General features: G+C 31.9%; 1 protein-coding gene across 14 annotated transcripts in view; it reads left to right on the forward strand.

Annotated features, from left to right (window-relative positions):
* Positions 1 to 2,820: 2,820 nt before the first annotated feature.
* The window catches only part of LOC127739383 (peripheral plasma membrane protein CASK-like), a 229,056-nt gene continuing 209,519 nt past the window's right edge, over positions 2,821 to 22,357 (forward strand). For 12 of the 14 annotated variants that reach the window (XM_052251094.1, XM_052251091.1, XM_052251088.1 and 9 more), the window contains exon 1: positions 12,696 to 12,855. The gene's annotated coding sequence lies outside the window, so the exon portion shown is untranslated. Of the gene's footprint in view, positions 2,903 to 12,686; positions 12,856 to 22,357 lie in introns of those variants that run through there. The other 2 variants (XM_052251086.1, XM_052251085.1) reach the window with 2 other exon arrangements.

Raw genomic sequence — 22,357 nt, forward strand, 5'->3', positions numbered from 1 at the left:
TCTATGTCTAAGTATTTTGCTAATGAACTCATAGAATTATACCAACTTTTCTTACTATGGTTCGATACGGATTTGGATACAAAGAGGGCTTCGGACAATAATTTGTCCACTGTAGTTGTTAAACGTGATAAATAGATATAAGAAGATGTGGTATGAGTGCCAATGAGACAACTCTCCATCCAAGTCACAATTTGTAAAAGTAAACCATTATAGGTCAAAGTACGGTCTTCAACACGGAGCCTTGGCTCATACCGAACAGCAAGCTATAAAGGGCCCCAAAAATGACTAGTGTAAAACCATTCAAACAGGAAAACCAACAGTCTAATCTATATAAAAAAACGAAAAAAGAGAAACACTTATGAACCACATCAACAAACGACAACCACTGAACATCAGGTTGTATGGAAAAATATTAACTATAACTTCAATAAATAATGGATATCTCCCTAGCTCACCTATCACTGCCATATCTGTGCTTCTTTTTCCTACTCCAAGTGAAAATTTGCAGATTTTGGAATGAACTGATTCGGTTATGTCCCTGGTTAGCCTGTATATTCCAAAGGAAATTATTCACCAAAGAATTCACACGAATGATATTTTTTGCTGAAATACGCTATTGGAATCTTAATGAGACAATGTTTGGAATTTACAAACTCTCATCACGACCTCAGTCACGACATACCTGTCTTGTCGACTATTTTTTTACCCCAAATAGTATCCCGGGGTATGAAGATTGGCCCAGTTTCTCATTTTTAAGAATGCTTTTTCCAACACACCCTTATTTTCCCTTACTTTTTCAGTGGCAGTCAAACTTTCCCGCTAATCACACAGGGCCATGCGCCTACAACCACAGTGCGTGTTTCCTCCAATTATATGATAAAATACTCAGAGTCATGACACGTAAATTGTTTTTTTATCAACGTGTCCAGAATTCGGACAAATTAATGCAGAATGTCTACTACACCTATAGTGTGTAATACTTTTTAAATGAGACAGCATGGAATATATAGGTGAAAATGGCATAATTTTGTCTGCATGAATGCTCACCAGCTCCCGCGAAGATACATATAAACTGAAGTTTTAATGATCTTTTAATACCGACATTTGAACTCAGTTTTGATCCCACGGTGATTTTTTTTTACAAAAGTTTGCATACAAGCTAATTTTCACCTCGTCAATTCGAATATGTAATAAAAATATACCTTCATGTGTTATTCTTAGAGATAAATGGGGTCGAAATTTTAGACATATACTTAAAATTTCGGTTTCATGGACATTTCTATCCGCTGGACAGACATATCTTACTTTTTTGTTTGCTTTCAAAGTATAACTATACAAGTAAATATATTTTTTGTAAAAATATTTCAAATATCTTCCTTACAATTCTTTGAAAATAATTGATTTTTAGTAAATTTTTATGATTATAGAAAAAAATGTCATTTTTTGCTGTATTTTTATTTAATTAAAAAAAAAATCTTCACTGATTTTTCTATAAAAAGGTGTGCAAAAAAATCTTCATACATAATCAAGCCAAATGTCATTTTCAAAAAGAGGGGTCCATTTACTCGTTTTCAAGCTACTGAATAAAATCGGTAGAAAAAAAAAAGCATTTTCCCCAATATGTCACAGTTTGACGTCGCGAAAAATATCATTTTACGTTAGCGACGTCATTATCTCCCATGTAACTGTATATCGCATGCCCTTAGATAAGTCAATGATGCATTGAATTTATGTCATGGTTAAATTCTTTTGCCTTAACTGTCTTTGATGCTGAGATTCTCCCTGAACTTTATACTTAAACAAGTTGAGATAGATCTGTCCCTCTTACAGTTACTGAGAGGAGGAAGATACCAAAGGGATAGTCAAACTGATAAGTTGAAACGAACTGACAATGTCAGGGCAAAAGAATGGGGGGGGGGGGGGGGGGGGGGAACGACTGAAAGGCAAACAACAGTCTACAAAACACAACATAGACAACTAAAGAATGAGTAACACGAAACCCACAAAAAAAAATCGGGGTGATCTCAGGTGCTCCGGGATGGTAAGTATATAGATCCTGCTCCACATGTGGCACCCGTCGTGCTGCTAGTGTAAGTACAAACCCGGTTATAATTCTAATTCGGTAGGTCACATTTGAAAAAGGGGACGACATTGTGCATGGTTACGACAATTGGAGAATACTGAGATATGAACTTGGACGTAAACTTAATCACAATCCACGACTGAGCGTGAAATATTGACCATAGTAATTTACCGTTTTGCATTGATGGTGATCTACTTCTCAATAGGCATATTTAAACAAGTTTATTGATAATTGTCCATTTGTTCGAGCCTGTATTGACGTTTTAGAATTCAATGAACGTAATCTATGTATAACTGTCGTAAATTAGTAAGTCAGGGATTTAGTTATCACAAATTACTTAAGATTTTTACTAGATTCTTTCATATATATGAAGATTAGGTTTGGAAGTTTGAATGTACCTGTAGAATTCTTATTACAAATAGGATATCACATTCTATTTTTACGGTATTGATGTTTATAGAGTCAACAAATTTAGATACGATCCACGCAAACTCAGTGATATTTAATTTGAATAAACCTATTCTTAAAGATTATCATTTAACAACGTAGGTAATCTTAAAATATTTTTTTTATCGGTACTAACATATATTTTGTTTTCAATAAATTAAATATAACTTAATATGTGCTTGCTATACAGTTTTAAAAACTTATGGCCCTACATCCTGTCAATAAAATATATGTACTTACTTACTTATATTTTGGCATTTTGACATTTTAGCATTACATAAGGTCATGCTGTTTTCAGACTGTGTATGACGTCTTTTGAGAGAAAATATTGTATATAAGTTGCAATTGGATTTGAACTAACTTTCACTAACTGTGAGTACACACGGTACTTTGGGTCTTTTGTCTTTATGTTAATTGTGTTTTGTGCTTCTAGATAATCTGATGAATCAATCAAAGGCAACCCATTTCCAACTGATTGTTACATTTTGTTCTTATGTTGTGCAATTACACCATTCAGTGTCCCAGTTTATGAGAGGGTTGAGCACTAACAAACATGTCTAACCTCGCAACATTCTTAATGTGCATGTTCTAAGTCAGGAGCCTGTAATTCAGTGGTTGTCGTTGTCATATTTGTTGTTTTTTTTTATTTATAATTGTTTTATCACAAATTAATCGTTGGTTATCTCGTTCGAATTGTTGCCGTATTTTGTAATGTCAAGGTCTTTTATAGATGACTATACGAAATGGGTTTTGTTCTTTATTGAAGACCGTACAGTGACCAACATTAACTTGGACTTAGCATTAGCCAAGTTGTAGACCTACATAAAAAGTTTCAAGATTGGTCCACTAGTTTCTGAGATCTTGCTTTGACGCGGACGCGCACATAGGAGCCAAGGGTAGTCCTTCCTCAACCTCGTTTGGACGAACTTATCATAAATATTAATCGGCAAAATATTCAGATGTATAAAGTGGTACTTACCAAAGTTCAAACGAACACATTTTTTAATATATCTCAATATAATCAGTAATTTTGAACTGAGGAAAAGTTTAAACTAAATTTAGACTAATTTCACCATTTACAGATTGAATCAGGTAGATACCAGGGTATGGCTAGTAAAAGACGAGATCCATTGTTACTGTATTGTGCCGCGGTGAAAATATAACGTTGTGAACAACTAGAAAATACCTGGTCTAAATCGAGTAAAAATATTTCTTTCTTGAATCCACTCTATACTGTATAGTTAAAGACTTGTGTGAAGACCCAAAATGCCAATCATTAAAGAAATATTCTAAACGGTATGGGCCATAACCACCAAAATAAATCCAAATCCAGCATGCTTTTTGAGGTATGGAACCTTGTGGTACAGTTCCAGGGAGATCCATACACTTATACACAAGTTATCGTCCTCAAACAAGAAAAATGGTTGTTTTGGTCTTTTTGGCTACCAATTCCTAAACAAATAGGACAAAAAACCCAAAAATCAATCCCAACCTATTTTTTGTGGTATGGAACCTCGTGGTACAATTTCATAGAGATCCATTTATTTATACTCAAGTTATTGTCTGGAAACCAAATGTCTTCGGATGACGACGACAACGACGACATCGCCATACCATAAAACGGTCGCAAAAAAATTGCAGTCGTATAAAAAGAAGGTAAATCCGACCCCCCCACCACACCCCATCCCCACAAACGCCAGTGACACAGAGTATCACTACTCTAAAATCCTCGATTTAAGGTAGCACAATACAAAGATTTTATACCTCCAACTCCCCAGTTTTAAAATGCTGTAACTTTCTTTATAATGCTTGAAAATTTATAAAAGTGGTATTTATGGATAGCTAACAGATTACTCTTTCAAATTAATGCAATGTTAGTATTATACAACAATTATGTAATTAATCATAATTTTAACTGTGTCTACAAAATTTTACAAGAAATTTCCACGTTCAATTGAAATTAGCTTCTTCATGGATACCCCGAGAGGGTTGATTTTATAATATGTTGTTCCTAGAGCCATTATCTACAAAAGGGTGTCTCAGATTTTGGATAGAATGTATAGATCAAATTTTACACCTAATCAAATAATCTCTACTTTTATGTGGTAAGGATGTTTACACTAATTACAGATTTATGAGAGAATGGAATACGATAGCGATAATTTGAGACACCCTTTTGTAGCTCCTGCTATGTTGATTAAGATAACGTTAAAATTTCTTGTGTAGTTATAGAGATGTCGGAGCTAAATTCATTCAAGTGAACTGACCAAGATTTTGCCATTAATTGCATAATAACTGATTACATAATGATTGCATAACAAAAATATTGCATTCATTTAAAAGATTAATCTTTTATCTATCTATATATACCTCTTTTATTAATTTGTATGCAGTCATAAGAAAGTAACATCATTTTAAAGGTTGGAGATTGGAAGTAAAAACATCTTTGTATTGTGCTACCTTAAAGTAGATAGCGGAAACTATATCGCAGGTTTAGATCTAAACCGTCGTATATGTTTTTTTTTTTTTATTTCCACTTAAGACGACTCTCAGGTTAAAATAGTCTCAGTTTTCAGCTAAAAGTTGTGTTATCTGAGATTCGGAAAGGAAACCACATATTAATAATAAACATTTAAATATTTGTATAAATAAGGGGACAGCAGGGGGTCCATTAATAGGTTAACATATTTCTTTATTTTGCTCAAAACAGATAACAGTCAATTTAAAATACTGATACAGATAACAGAAATTTAAATGAGAAAACAGAAAACAGTGAATTCAAAAATACATAAACAGTTAACAGCTGATTTAATTAAAACCAGTCTGGTCCAGGACCAATCCAGTATATCTTTATAATCCTTTGTAATAATTCCCATTTTCTATATACATGTATATGTTTGTAGAGTTATCTAGAATTGGTTTAACTCAATGTACGATAATTAGTACATTTAAGTACATTAAGTCAATTCATCGACTATTTTCTCAAACCAGCTGTAAGCAAAATATGGACATATACAAAGACACAATCTCTTTCATCAACAACATTGAACATGTAAGATTACCACAAAATCAACAAAATTGAACGTGTATGAGTATCACAAAATATAATATTATGTAGCCTTGTTAATTTCTGTGTCATTTGGTCTCTTGTGGAGAGTTTTCTCATTGGCAATCATACCACATCTTCTTATTTGTATATTGATATTTCGAGTATGTACAAATCACTCACACACAAAGAAAGAATTGAAGCGGTATTTGAAGCCTGGCCAAACATGCTTGAAATAAAAAAACACACACCTTTCCCACCTAAAGATAACATTTTAGAACTTTTGAATTACTTACTAAGGAATAATGAATTTTAATTTAATGATATAATATTCAAACAGAGATGTGGAGTTCCTATGGGAAACATCATGAATCTTAGCTTTTGTACTATACACCCATTAATGTGGAGTTCCTATGGGAAACACCATGAATCCTAGCTTTTGTACTATACACCCATTAATGTGGAGTTCCTATGGGAAACACCATGAATCCTAGCTTTTGTACTATACACCCATTAATGTGGAGTTCCTATGGGAAACACCATGATTCCTAGTTTTTGTACTATACACTCATTAATGTGGAGTTGCTATGGGAAACACCATGATTCCTAATTTTTGTACTATACACCCATTAATGTGGAGTTCCAATGGGAAACACCATGATTTCTATTTTTTGTTCTATACACCCATTAATGTGGAGTTGCTATGGGAAACACCATGATTCCTAATTTTTGTACTATACACCCATTAATGTGGAGTTCCAATGGGAAACACCATGATTGCTAGTTTTTGTACTATACACCCATTAATATGGAGTTCCTATGGAAAACACCATGAATCCTAGCTTTTGTACTATACACCCGTTAATGTGGAGTTGCTATGGGAAACACCATGATTCCTAATTTTTGTACTATACACCCATTAATGTGGAGTTCTTATGGGAAACACCACGAATCCTAGCTTTTGTACTATACACCCATTAATGTGGAGTTCCTATGGGAAACACCACGATTCCTAGCTTTTGTACTATACACCCATTAATTAGGTTTACACATGAAATATCATCTAAAAGTATCCAGTTTCTAGACATAACTATCTTAAAAGGTGAAAGATTTGGAAAAAATCTAATCTTAGACATTAAACAATATAAAAAACCAACTGATAATTTCAATATCTTGAACGCAAATCAGACAACCCTACGTCAGTATTCAAAGGCTTCATAACTGCAGAAATTATTCGCTTTCTTAGGTTTTGCAATAACCCAAAAGACTTCTTTGAAGAAGTTCAACTTTTTTAAATGTCTAAGCTTCTTAAAAGAGGACATTGCGAAAATGAGATAGACAACAGAATAACAAACATAAGACAAGAGTGCACACGTTGCTTTACTGACCATTGATTTTATGTTGAAAAACTTAAAGATAAAGGTTTTACTAAAAGTATCACATAAACTTAACATTTTTAAAGATCTATGATAATGAGGTCAAGGTCAGATAAATCCTGTCAGACAGACATATACACCTAACATTTTTTTAAACGCCAAATATAGCTGACCTATTGCTTATGGTGAATGAAAAACTGACCAAAACACAAAAACTTAACATTGACCAATGAACCATGAAAATGAGGTCAAGGTCAGATGATACCTGCCAGACAGACATGTACACCTTACAATCATTCCATACACCAAATACAGCTGACCTATTGCTTATAGTACTTGAAAAACAGACCAAAACACAAAAACTTATCATTGACCAATGAATCATGAAAATGAGGTCAAGGTCAGATGAAACCTGCCAGACTGACATATACCCATTGCAATCATCCCATACACCACATATAGTTGACCTACTGCTTATAGTCATGATTTGAGAAACGGACCTAATCACGTAACTTTAACATTGATCAGTGATTCGTGAAATGAGGCCGAGGTCAGTTGAACCCTGTCTGGCGGACATGTGGACGTTGCATTGAACCCATTAGTACCTTAGTCGACTTTCGTCGCAGGCGAGACAAAAAAAAAGGATAAGAATCTTTGAAATATAATTATAAAAATAAGAAAGTGGCTCCACCACTCGTCTTTGCAACAAGATTTAATCCGGTATTTAGGGAATCGGCAGAGCTATAAGAAAACATTGGCACTCAATCGAAGAAAACATTGGCACTCAATCGAAGAAAACATTGGCACCTAATCGAACAAAACAACTTAAAGGAAAAAAAGATTAAATCAAAAGAATATGAAGAAATATAAAAAAAAAAAACAAAGAAAGAGAGAGAGAGAGAGAGAAACGAGTGTATAAACAGGTGTCGTATCCCCATACATAAAAATAAAATTTGAACCATTCTTAATATTACAAAAAGGGGGATACCTGATGAGGATAGGCGACTTAACCGAAACACCTTTTATATTACAAGGAACACAGACTCAGCTCTGTGATTCTTTTCTAAGAATAACAACACCCATGATTTGAATTACAAGCACGTGTGAGTTTCTTTAAATTTACAAAAATAGATGTTGAAAAAAGTATTCCATAACAAAAAAAATATTATCGTACATTGAGTAAAGTAATTGTAGATAACTAGAAATTCAAACATATACATAGAAAATAGGAATCATTACAAAGGATTATAATAAGATATACTGGATTGGTCCTGGACCCGACTGATTTTAATATAAAAACAGTTAACAGCGTTCTGACCATTAACAGCTAACAGTGGTAATTTTTTTTCATAAAAACAGTTAACAACAATGTCAGTTTTAAGAAAACAGATAATGTTCAGCTAATTAGTCATGTTAGTCAATAAAAGTTAACAGCAAATATATTTTCAAAGTAACAGTTGACAAAAGTTTAAAAATGCCTTACTAATATAAACACCTTAACAGAAAAGATCTTGTCCCGCTTCAAATAACGGTTATGATTTTTGCTTGATTAAAACTGGGAATAGTATACCAGATATTATATGTCTTTGAGTATACTAATATATATTATGTCGCGGATTAAAACAATAAATTTGAATTTAAGTCATGGGACCAACAAAGGTATAAACAGAGACATATATATGCATGTCTCTGGTATAAAGGAATATAAGCAGAGATATATGTAGGATATGGGGACGCTGAAGTGCGATGGTCACGCTGAAGTGCGATGGTCTACGCCGAAGTTTGATGGTCCGTTCGCTGATGTGCGATGGTCTATATGACGCGTGATAGCTAGTTTAAAATCTACAGATGTGCAATTATAAAGAGCAGTATAGTTGGTATATAGATTAGCATTCATTATTGTCTATGTATGTCATTTGTTACAGTTGCATACAAAATGAACGATAGTCCTCTTTGATTTTCTGCATGTGGACATAATTCTGAGATGACATTTATCTGTAAATAAAATTGAGAATGGAAATGGGGAATGTGTCAAAGAGACAACAACCCGACCATAGAGCAGACAACAGCCGAAGGCCACCAATGGGTCTTCAATGCAGCGAGAAACTCCCGCACCCGGAGGCGTCCTTCAGCTGGCCCCTAAACAAATATGTATACTAGTTCAGTGATAATGGACGTCATACTAAACTCCAAATTATACACAAGAAACTAAAATTAAAAATGATACAAGACTAACAAAGGCCAGAGGCTCCTGACTTGGGACAGACGCAAAAATGCGGCGGGGTTAAACATGTTCTTTGTTCCTCTCACGAGATCCTCGTTTACCGTTATATTAGGAGAGTCTGTGGACCCCGTATGTATTTAGAGAATGCCACGCTCCATCGTACGTAACTTGAAAAAAACTTTCGTAGAAAAAAAATCCGCTACAGAAGGTTTACTTTTCCCTCTCCCCCGATCACACCCCATTTCCCGGAGTATTAAAGGTGTATAAGTTTATTTATTTTGTATTTACATTGTATCATAGATCAAATTTATTTGTTCAGTGTATATTCACTGGGGTTAATATGTCTTTTGATTGAGTTAAGCCATTTCAATTGATATTTTATAGTGTGTCTTTCTATGTTGTGATGTTACACTATTGTTTCAGATAAGAGTGAAGATTTGGTACCATTAAAACGTTTAAACCCGCTACAACTGTTTGCACCTGTCCTAAGTCATGAATCTGATGTTCAGTAGTTGTCGTTTGTTGATGTGGTTTATAAGTGTTTCTCGTTTCTCGTTTTTTATATAGATTAGACCGTTGGTTTTCCCGTTTGAATGGTTTTACACTAGTAATTTTTGGGGCCCTTTATAGCTTGCTGTTCGGTGTGAGCCAAGGCTCCGTGTTGAAGATCGTACTTTGACCTATAATGGTTTACTTTTATAAATTTTGACTTGGATGGAGAGTTGTCTCATTGGCACTCATACCACATCTTCTTATATCTATATAAGCCCTTTATTAACTTAAAAACCCGAAAACTGCTTCTAACAAACAAATTGCCTGACTTCGAAATCAGAAAAGCATTGCAAATATAGTTTATGTAGTCCATCTCACTTCAGCGTCACCACCATCGCGCTTCGGCGTAGCTATCAAGAAGATAGCGTCACAATGCCACCATCGCACTTCAGCGTCAAACCATGCATCGCACATCAGCGTGACCATCGCGGTTCGGAGCACCATCGCGGTTCAGTGTCCTACATATATGAAATAATTACAATGTATTATTTGTCTCTGATATGTATACTTAAAAATTTATTAAAGAAAAAATGAAAAAAACATCTGACTTTATATTTAAATTTAAATCGGCCGGATACATACATTGAAACGTTGAATTCACCCATTTCATGTAAAGAAGTCAGAAAAGCTATGAAATCCTTGAAAAATAATAAAAGCGGAGGTATTGACCTTATTCTCAATGAATTTTTGAAATATGGTGCAAACAGCTTAATATTGCCACTAGTAAAACTCTTTAATAAAATTTTTGAATCTGGTATATTTCCAGAAATTTGGAATATTTCAACTATCTCAACTTTACATAAAAGTGGTTCCTTCTATGAATGTAATAACTACCGTGGAATAAGTATTGGAAGCTGCTTAGGAAAGCTATTTACCAAATTATTGCAGTATAGAATATTAATCTAAATATATCCAATTACCTTGAAGAAAACAATTTAATTGAAGATAACAAGCCGGTTTTAGGCAAGATTATAGAACTACAGATCAAATATTTATTTTAAAAACACTGTTAAATAAATACTTACATAAGCTAAAAAAAACTATATTTGTATGTTTTGTTGACTTTTGTAAGGCATTTGATTCAGTTTGGAGAGAAGCTATGTATTTCAAATTAAGAGAAATTGGAATAACAGGGAATATCTTTAATGTTATAAAAAATATGTATTCGAACACATTTTTCTGCATAAAACCGAATAATTTTATAACCAATCCAATTAAAAATGATAAAGGTGTAAAACAAGGAGACAGTCTTAGCCCTACACTATTTAATATTTTTTTGAATGATTTAGGTAAATGCTTTGATGACCAAGACAACTCCTATCCATTAGATCTAGGAAATCATAAAATCAATCATCTACTATTTGAGGATGATCTGTTACTTTTATCAGAAAATAAAGAAGGTCAACAACATTGTCTTAACAAACTTAACTCCTACTGTACTACATGGAAATTACAAATTAACTTAAATAAAACCAAAATAATGATTTTTAGCAAAGGCAAAAAAGATTATTCAAAATATAATTTTTATCAAAATAATTCACAAATTGAAATTGTGGAACGATACAAATATTTAGGTATTGTATTTTATTTCAATGGAAATCTAAAACATGCCGCAGATGATCTCTATAATAAAGCTCTAAAAGCCTTTTTCTCTTTTAAAAGTAAATTTAATAACTTGCAAGAGGTACCATTGAAAACCTGTCTTAAACTTTTTGATAGTCTAATTAAACCTATTTTCACATATGGTAGTGAAATATGGTTATCCGATTATAACATAAATTAAAGTAATTTTGACACTCTACCAGTTGATAGATTACAACACAAGAGATGTTGAAATCTATTCTGGGGGTCAAAAGACAGTCATCAAATATGGCTAGTATCTTGAATGTAACAGGAATCCAATGTTGATTTTTTCATTATGTTTAATGTATAATTATTATATGAGACTACTTGAAATAAATAGAGATAGAATATTATATAGTGCATTTACTGCAGATCAAGAATTATCTCAAGAAAAACTCAAAATGCTGGTTATCTACCCTAAGTAAAGTATTTACAGTACTTAAACTTGATACAACAAATTTGACAATTAATAGTGTTTTTAAAAATAGTCTAATAAGATACTATAATCAGCAATCTGACTTACAACTACAAAAAATCAAATCTGGAGATGTGGACAGTAAACTGATGCTTTTCAGTAATATGTTTGTTCCAAATTTTGTTCCCTACTATCGTCAAACCAATCTTACCAAAAATATAAAAAGTAAAATTACACAACTACGTATCAGTGCTCATTGTTTAAATATAGAACGGGGTAGATATAATAAACCCAAAATTCAAAGAGAACAACGTTTTTGAAATTTTGCACTGAAGTAGAGACTGAAGAACATTTTTTGATATCTTGTGATAAATTTAAAGATATAAGGCAAACTTTTTTCCAATCTTATGGTTTAGATTTAAAAGATTCACATAATAATTATTTTTCAGTTTCTAAACTTTTAAATCCACAAAATATTACTGAATGTAATTATTTATACAAATTTATTAGAGATGCATTAGAAATAAGAAACAATTCTTAAAAATATGGGTACAATTACATGTAAAACTTTGAAATGTTGTTTTGTATATTATCATATGATTTGTAATGGAGAACACTAATGTAATATTAGTTATCTTAATAAAGAACCTGAATCTGAAATCTGAATCTACTTACTAAGTAAATAAATATAAAAAAATTGTTAAAAAATTGTATGTAGTAAGCGATGCTATGTAATATACATTTGAAACTTAATTTAGCTTTGAAATACCATAATTCTACAAATATCCTTAACCTAATATCTAAGATACTCTATTCTTTCGTTTGGTAGTGATGTTGGATTTTAGTGTGATAATACTAATTTAGAAATTATGTAGTTTGAGACCGCCCAAATGTTTATCTGACCCCATAATACGTCGCGCACTTGGTACTTCCGCTATGGAGTGAAGAATATCACATCAATACACATCACCTGCTATTTAACGATTAATTACTTGATTAAGCAGTTAATTAAAACCTGCACGGTCTATTAAACTCTCAAGGCAGTTCAAGGAAAGCCTACCTGACATGACACTGGCCATCAAATAACTTGTAAGTTTAAGTTTATGCAATGATAATGACATTAACAACTGTTTGGAGCATGCTAAACTTTAAAATGTTTTGCACTTTCCTTCAAGTGGAAAGACTGGCACTTGTTCCTGTACGAAAAAGAAACTCCATATTCCTCAAAATAAATGAATATATAATGTATATTTTTTTCATTACAGAAGCAAGTGCCTGTGAGGAAGATTTTTTATTAGCAAGTTGTTTTAATAATAGTAAATTACTTTTAGCTTCATTAAAAGAATGTAGTAATATATATTTATTTGTCTGAAAACATAAACATTAGACATGTCAATGATGTCATTACATAAATATAAAGAACAAATACTAAAAAAGTTAAAGCGAGGAAAAATACATGTGCTGGCGGTCCTCTAAAATTACATGCCAAGAAATCCTCGCTAAAAAATTCCGGTCTACCTCCTACGGCACTCATTAGTAGCTAAAGATTTGATTTCATTCAACAAATTAATTTATGACCTTCATGTACGTGTCGCTTAGAACACGGCCATATACCAAATGGTCAATATTAATCATCCATGTAATTTGCTCTATGGGGTGTTTGCAGAATTTCAACGGAGGCATTTTCTTGGCATGGGAGAAAGGAAGAAAGACCATTCACAATTTGTCTTACATTTGTTTTTCTCTTTTTTAATTAAATAAAAAAAAAAAAACCTTTCAAATGTAAGAGTTCTAAAGATAAAAATATTCCCTGTGGAACACCTCCCCTCCCCCTTTTTTTGTGCTCTCTATTTTCAACCCTCGAATTAAGCTTTCCAATCTAATTAAAATTAAAACCTTGCTTTCTAACCAATCTATTCATGTACCGGACCGGCAATTTTCTTTATTTAATACGAAAATCTGCAGTGCCTTTATACACATGCATGTTGTTTGCTTGGAGGCCCCGCCCGAAAAGAAAGAAATAGCCCAACTCCAAGATACTATATTCCTGCATCACGTGATTTTTACCACGTGGAGCTTACATTTGAATAAATACCGAATATGGAAAGTGAAACTACAATTCAAAACATAAAGTCCGAAGGCACAAATAAGAAAAAGAATGTTTTTTTTTTTGCAAAGGGTGCCGGGGTAATTCTCTCTGTGTTCAAAATATACATGAAATATTTGCCACTGCCACTTTTCTTTCTATGAATTCTAACCCTGAGTTTTCTATCTGTTACATGCCAAGAAATCCTCGCTAAAAATTCTTGGCATGAAATATCTGCCGCACAACTTGACAATTCACTACTGGAAAAAATATACAACAAATACAATCAAATGATATATATATATAAAGGGAGGGAGAGTAAAAATTTTTAGGTCTGATTACTCTAAATATTTCTAATGTAATGAGGAGAAAAACAATTCCCTTTAAAATGGAGTGAACACTAATCAAAATTTAGGTTTGCATGAATGTCTAATGATCAGCCAAACATGGTAACTAGAACACATTTTGAAAATTCTACATCGTAATTACTAGTTTTTTAATGAAAAAACAAACCAATTCTAATTATAGTCTACATTTCATTATTTTGACCTCAAGTCATCTTTATGTTAAATACTTGAAATTAAGGATACTACTTAACGTAGAAGATCACTTTATAACTTGATCTTTTCCTCAATTTTGATGACTTGAAAATTTATATCTATGACAAACGTCAGGATTTCTAACTTTCCAATTGACAACTTCATATTTCTGAGCAGCAACATAACCTCTGCTCCATCATATGGCGTTTACACATCTCAGTTAATACGTTTAGACTGTGCATGTTCACACTATATGTACTTTATTAACATGGGTGTGCTCCTTGCACAAAAACTGCAACAATGGAACTATGAGGAAGAACGACTGAAATACAATTACGAATTGGTTGACCGATACGATGTGTCAGTGTCTCAAATCACTAGCAACATTTTTGCCTGACATAGACCTTTTGCAGTCTTAGATCTTAGATTTTACCGATTGTGTCCCATCACTGACATGTCTGATTGTGACAGTTATTTGATGGTAAGAAGTAAACATTACCTAACATAAACCTGAGTGACATTTTATAAACAGAACTTTGCAAGGCAGCCTAGTCATGTGATTATAATTCTGTCAAGTGTTATGTATGGTTTGCACCACTTAAATGTTGGGTAAACCATGTTCAATATAGAGTGTTTTTACAACAATGCACTTTGTCTGATATAATTTATTTTAGATTCTGTTATTTTCTCATCACTTGTCCGTCTTCATCTGTTAACTTTTACTAAAATCTTTTCCTCTGAAACTACTAGGCCAAATTTAACAAAACTTGGCCACAATCATCATTTGGGAATGTAGTTGAAAAATGTGTCCGATAACCCTGCCTGCCAACCAAGATGGCCAACATTGCTAAAAAAAGAACATATAGGTAATAAAATAGTTTTGTCTATTATTTTGAAAACCACTATCAATGAAGGAAATCTGAGAGGGGCAAAAATGTTGAGCTCTACCTATTGTCCATTTATGTCAAGACTGTCAGATGACTCCTTATAGGAGTTATTATCCTGAAATTACAAATTTTACAATTTCAAAAAAAAAATGTGAATACTTGAAGATTATAATAGATAGACAGAAACTTTAAATAGCAAAAATTATCAGCAATACAAGATCTACAAATAAGTCATCATGACCAAAATCGTCAGACAACTCCTCATTAGAGTTAATGCCCTTTAATGATGATTTTTGTCGAGCCTGCGACTTTTGTCGCAAACGAAGACATAGCGATCCTACATTCCGTCGGCGGCGTCCACAAATATTCACTCTGGTTAAAGTTTTTGAAATTTTAATAACTTTCTTAAACTATCCTGGATTTTTACCAAACTTGGACAGAAGCTTGTTTATGATCATAAGATAGTATCAAGAAGTTTTTAATAATTTTTTCCCCATTTTTGTTAAGCCTGCGACTAACAGCAAAAGTAGGCGAGACACTGGGTTCCGCGGAACCCTTACGAATTTTCTATTTTTGTCGAGCCTTCGACTTTTGTCGAAAAAGCGAGACATAGCGATCCTACATTCCGTCGTCGTCGGTGGCATCCACAAATATTGACTCTGTGGTTAAAGTTTTTGAAATTTTAATAACTTTCTTAAACTATCCTGGATTTCTACCAAACTTGGACAGAAGCTTGTTTAAGATCATAAGATGATATTCAAAAGTAAATTTTGTAAAAAAAAATTCCATTTTTTCCGTATTTTACTTATAAATGGACTTAGTTTTTCTGCCGGTTAACATAACATTCACTCTGTGGTTAAAGTTTTTAAAATTTTAACAACTTTCTTAAACTATCCTGGATTTGTACCAAACTTGGACAGAAGCTTGTTTATGATTAAAAGCTAGTATCTAGAAGGAAATTTTGTTAAAATTTTGTTCCATTTTTTCCGTATTTTACTTATAAATGGACTTAGTTTTTCTTCCAGTTAACATTACATACAGTCTGCAGTATAAGTTTTTAAAACATTTATTAGATTCATAAACTATCCTGGATTTTTACCAAACTTGGACAGAAGCTACTTGCAATCAAAAGGTAGTACAGAGAGGAACATTTTTATTAATTTTTTTCCTCATTTTTGTTGAGTCTGCGATTAACAGCAAAAGTAGGCGAGACACTGGGTTCCGCGGAACCCTTACAAATTTTTATACTTATTTGATGTATTTAAATGGGTTTTTATGGTTGCAAACTCCATTGGAAATTTGAATTGAGATTATGACCATATCTTGAGGAAAAGAATTTTCTTTTTGGAAAAAGGGGGGAGGTTAAAAAAAATAATTGTGTGTCACAATTGCTAATTCTTTGTATTTCCTCTGTAAACAGATTTACTAAGTATTGCGCAACAGCACAGTGTATTGCACAAAAGCAAGAAATTGAATATAAATTCAAATCATATAACCAATTCTAAGTTCTTTGACAACAGTTATTCTGTGTCAGAAACCTATTATGTGTCAAATATTTAATTACAATCCAAATTCAGACCTGTATCAAGCGCAAATATTGTGTCCATTTTTGACCCAACTGTTCAGGGTTGGACCTCTGCTGTCATATCCAGCTGCGCTTGGCGAAGCAATTTATTTAAATTTTAATAACTTTTTTAAACTATCCTGGATTTTTAACAAACTTGGACAGAAGCTTGTTTATGATCATAAGATAGTATCCAGAAGTAGATTCTGTAAAAAAAAAAAAAAAATATCCAGTTTTCCATATATTATTACTTATAAATGGACTTAGTTTTTCTGCCAGTTACTATTACATTCACTCTGTGGTTAAAGTTTTTAAAATTTTAATAATTTTCTTAAACTACTCTGGGTTTTTACCAAACTTGGACAGAATCTTGTTTTTGATCTAAAGATAGTATCCAGAAGAAAATGTTGTTTATGAGGAAAAAAATGCTTCCCATATTTCCTATAACACACAATTTTCTTATTTGCACATATATTCTACTTTTTTAGTTGCATCAATTATTTTGAACAAAATTTTTATAATTGCATCTTCTTAAATATTTACATGCATTTTTATTTAAGGGATAAATCATCAAGCAATGTAAAAATTATCTTCTTTATCATTTGTTCATTCAATAAATTTATGTTTCAACTATTTTATAAATCTATACAAATGATAAACATCTAAACTTCTTCCATCTTGTATGAGAAATCTTTTGCTATCACTTCTGTACAACAAGATTAAATTCATTAATTAATATGACTGTCTGTTCTAGATCTGTACATAAAAATATAGGTTGCATGCACAGTGTTATCCCTTCTTATGATTATTCCACTTAGGATACCATCAAGAGTGGAGTTCATTTGGAAAATTAAAGGATTTTCTGATCTTATTTTCATCAGATATACCAATATTGATTAACTTACTCTCAGAACCATCTGAAGAAAACCACAAAAATTTCCTGACAGCAATGCACAAAAACTTACATTAATAAAACAAATTTGACTTTATAAAAAAAATGGGGTTTTAAACAACAAGAGAGGTGAAAGATACCCAAGGGATAATCAAACTTGTAAATCAAAATCGAACTGACAATGCCATGGCAAAAAACAAAAATGACCAAAAGCAAACTACAGTATACAAAACAAACATAGAAAACTAAAGACTGAGCAACAGGAGCCCCACAGGGGGAGATCTCAGGTGCTCAGGAAGGATAAACAGATCCTGCTCAATATGCAGCACCTGTCATGTCAACACATACTAATGCTCTTAGATGAATTAAATTGAACTAATAATTGGAACAAAGTTCTAGAGTACAGCACAATTGAAATAAAAAGAATAAAATAAAATCTATCAGAAAATCTACAAAGTAAGTGACATGTACAACTACAATGAACAAAGTTCCTTTTATGATGTGTTTTCTCTTAGTAGAAGTTGTAGATGTAACTCATCACAAGCAAAAAACTTGTTTCTATGCATCAGCTTGCACTTTTGTGAAACACATTGGGAAAGGAAAATACTGTTAGAAATTTATGGAGATGGTTTCATGATATTAGGGAGTGTCTTTTGATTTGATTTGATTTTTATTTTTTTGTGCTTTGTTGCCAATCTGGTAAGTTCAGGTATTTCCAGCTAACTTTTATACGACCGCAAAAATCGTATATTGGTTTCACGTCGTCGTCATCGTCCGAAGACAGTTAGTTTCAGGACAATAACTTATGTATAATTAAATAGAAATCTATGAGGGGTTATGGCTCAAACTTTTAGGAATTAGGGTCAAAAAAGGGGGAAAAACAAGGGTTTCCTGGTTAATGGACAATTACTTAAGACAATTTAAAAGCAGTGTAAGGGAGGTAATCCAAACAACATTTTGATTACCTCCCTTACACTGCTTTTAAATTATGTGTAAAGAAATGTTGTATTGTCTTGAGATAATTAGCTGTCAATTTATTTTTAGAAGTTACTATTAAGGAATATTAATTTTAGCCATCATTATGTATGTCATTTTCTATTTTAAGACTTTTATGATGTATTTAAATGGGTAATTATGGTTGCAAACTCCATTGGAAATTTGAATTGAGATTATGACCATATCTTGAGGGAAAGAATTTTTTTGGGGAAAAAGGGGGGGAGGTGAAAAAAAATTTGGGGGGAGGGGTCAATACGCAACAGCATAGTGTATTGCACAAAAGCAAAAAAAATGGGGGTAAATTTTTTTTTTTTTTTTTGTGGGGGGAGGGGGGTCAATTCCCAACAGCAAAGTGTATTGCACAAAAGAAAAAAATTGAATATAAATTCAAATCATATAACCAATTCTAAGTTCTTTGACGACAGTTATTCTGTGTCAGAATCCTATTTTGTGTCAAATATTTAATTTCAATCCAAATTCAGACCTGTATCAAGCTCGAATATTGTGTCCATTTTTGCCCCAACTGTTCAGGGTTGGACCTCTGCGGTCGTATCCAACTGCGCTCGGTGAAGCAATTTATTATAGTTTGTTATGTTGTTCTGTTACACCAGTGCTGTTCCATGTTAGGAGAGTGTTGAGTGCTCACAGACTTATTTAACCCCTCCAAGTTCTTTAAGTGCCTGAAAGGAGTATTATTTGTTTTTCGTTTATTTTTTTGTCATAAAATCGGGCTGTAGTTTTTTTTGTTTGAATTGTTTCACTTTTGTCATGTCAGGGCCTTTTATAGCTGACTATATGATGTGGGTTTTGCTCATTGTTTTAATTTCTTTTGAACCTTCCTTAGAATTTATTTTAAAAGCTATCCAACTGTATCTGAGATGAAACATGGGGATCAACTGACATGCCAGGTCTCTGAAAAACTACTTACCCAACTTAAAATGCCTACAGTCCTTTGCTTATATATAAAGAAGACAAAACTAACCTTCTTTAAAATTAAATTTTTTTTTTAGGCTGATATGTTGATAAATTTTAGGTGAACTATGATTTACTAGAATTAGTAATTGAATTCTAAAAGACTCTTACTGTATGTACAATTTATATGATAGACTCTCTAGAGTCTATAAATAAAGTTCTTGAAGTTCTTTTTAAAATTTTCAAGGAAAGTGGGAAATATTTAAAAACCAATGTTTTGTATAAATAACAATTGCAAATGTATGCTGTGTAGACATTAATGAAGATGTTCTAGTGTTTAGTCTGACCTAAACTTAGAAAATTAGCAGATTTGTGTTAGTTTCCCTTTAAATATGGTAAGCAGTCAAATTTGGTCTTGTAATTTATCAAATACCATAAGTTTTACAGCTGTCATTTCTGATCTGTCAGTCCCTTTGTTCAATGATTAGATTTGTTGATTAATTTGGGAACTGTGTGTCATTTTCATAAGCTGAAGCTTTTTGTTGTGGTGGTCTCAAATTGATTAGGAGAAAATCTGGTAAAATAGAAGGGTTGGTTTTATTACTATTTGTTGTGAATGAATGAATACTTTATTGTTACAGAGAGCATATACATATTAACTATATACAAATGTGTAGTGCATGTGTGAATTGCATATATGATAAACACTAAAAAGTTTTAAGTTGTAGTAATAACTAAATAAGGAGAATGTAACAATTAAGGGTCAGATTGAAAAAAAATGAATGATATTTCAAAATTTCTTTAATTTGCAAAATAAAATAATTACTTAGTATAATATGAGGCACTGGTTTAAAAAGGTCCAACTTTGATACGAAAACTATCCTAAATAGATTTTATAAATAACTAGTTCAAAACATTGTTTTGTTGATCAATAATTTATAGCTGTTTTCTAACAGGAAGTTATTACGTAATTGTAATTTGGATATTTTCTTTAAAGCAATTACTAATCTGCTAATAATAAAGGGAAATAATTTACATTATAATCAGCCAAATTTTGTTCTGTCAACTATCAACTTCCTTCATATTGACATTTTATAAGTAATTTTTTCTAAGCATTATTTTCATGATTATTAATTTATTAATCTTTTAAGACGATTAAAATTTTGAAAAAACCCTGTTGAAACATATTATTGTACACATTCAAAGTTTTATAAATCATACAGATTCCTCTGTAAATTAAGAGGGTATCAACAGCACAGTAGTCAGCAATTCTGTGTTGACATGAATTATCATTCATATGGTCAAAATTATAAATTAAATTTGAATTATTCAAAATACTAAGGATTTTCTACCCCCGTGGTTTAGAATACTTATAAGCAGTATTTAGCAAAACCTTTCCAAATTTTGTTTTCTCAATGCTCTTCAACGATGTACTTAATTTGGCATTTCATATTTTTTAATTCGAGCCTCACTGATGAGTTTTCTGTAGACAAAACTTGCATCTGGTGTACAAAATCAACAGCCTGGTATCTTTGATTAATTTTTTTTTAAAATGACTGAATAAAAATTATTTCCCTTTAATGTCAGCAGATCAGTAATTGTTATAGAAAAAAATTATCCTAATGACAATAACATTTAACTTCCTGTTATAAAAAAAAGCAATTAATTATTGACTAACCAAACAATTGTAAGAACTAATTATTTATAAAATGTCATTAGGATAGAAGTTTTCATGTCAAAGTCAGACCATTTTAAACCACTGCCTTATATTATAGGAATTGATTATTTCATTTCAGAAACATTAAGTACAGTAATATGGAGCAAGACCCTGTCCTAGTAATATATTCTATGGCGTGGAATCAACATCAAAAATACTTATTTACGTATATACATAACTCAATTTACATATATACAAAAACAATTACATATAAACGCTATTTGAATTACGTATATAGAGAAATAATTCCGTATATACAGAAATCGAATAACATATATACAGAAATAATTCTGTATATTCCTATATCGAATTACGTATATACGGTATATATATTCATAGATAATTATGTATATACAGAAGTTGATTTACGTATATACTGAACTCAATTAACATATATACCTTATTCGATTTTCATATGTACGTTATTCGATTTACTTATATACATAAAGAATTCTGTATATACGTAAATCGAATATTGTATATAATTATTCGTAAATCAAATTTCTTATATACATAATTATTTCTGTATATACATAAATATCTGAAACGAATTATGTATATACAGAAATAATTATGTTTATACATAATTAAGTATTTTTGACCCTGATTCTGCACCATAATATTCACATAGGGTGTGTTATTTATGTTTATCTGGTAACACAAATGATGCATGTGCTCTGTATTTGTATATATTTAAATATATTTTAGTGAGAATTATAGATTTTAATTTAAAGACAGCTTTAAAGCTGTCAGCATGTATAGAAAAACCACATTTTAGAAGAGATAATTCAAAAACTTCAAATGGAACATTTATTTTAGCAATTCAAAAAATACTTTGTAACCTTTCAATTGACTAAATTTACTATAAATATATTTTTGTCTCCCCTTGTCCGTCAGAGAGAGTTCACCTGACCTCGACCTCATTTCACGGATCAGTGATCAAGGTTAAAGTTATGTGATAAGGTCCTATTCTCAAATACTATAAGAAGTAGGTTAAC

Source organism: Mytilus californianus, unplaced genomic scaffold, assembly GCF_021869535.1.
Source record: "Mytilus californianus isolate M0D057914Y unplaced genomic scaffold, xbMytCali1.0.p SCAF_4, whole genome shotgun sequence".
Classification (NCBI taxonomy): Eukaryota; Metazoa; Mollusca; class Bivalvia; order Mytilida; family Mytilidae; genus Mytilus; species Mytilus californianus.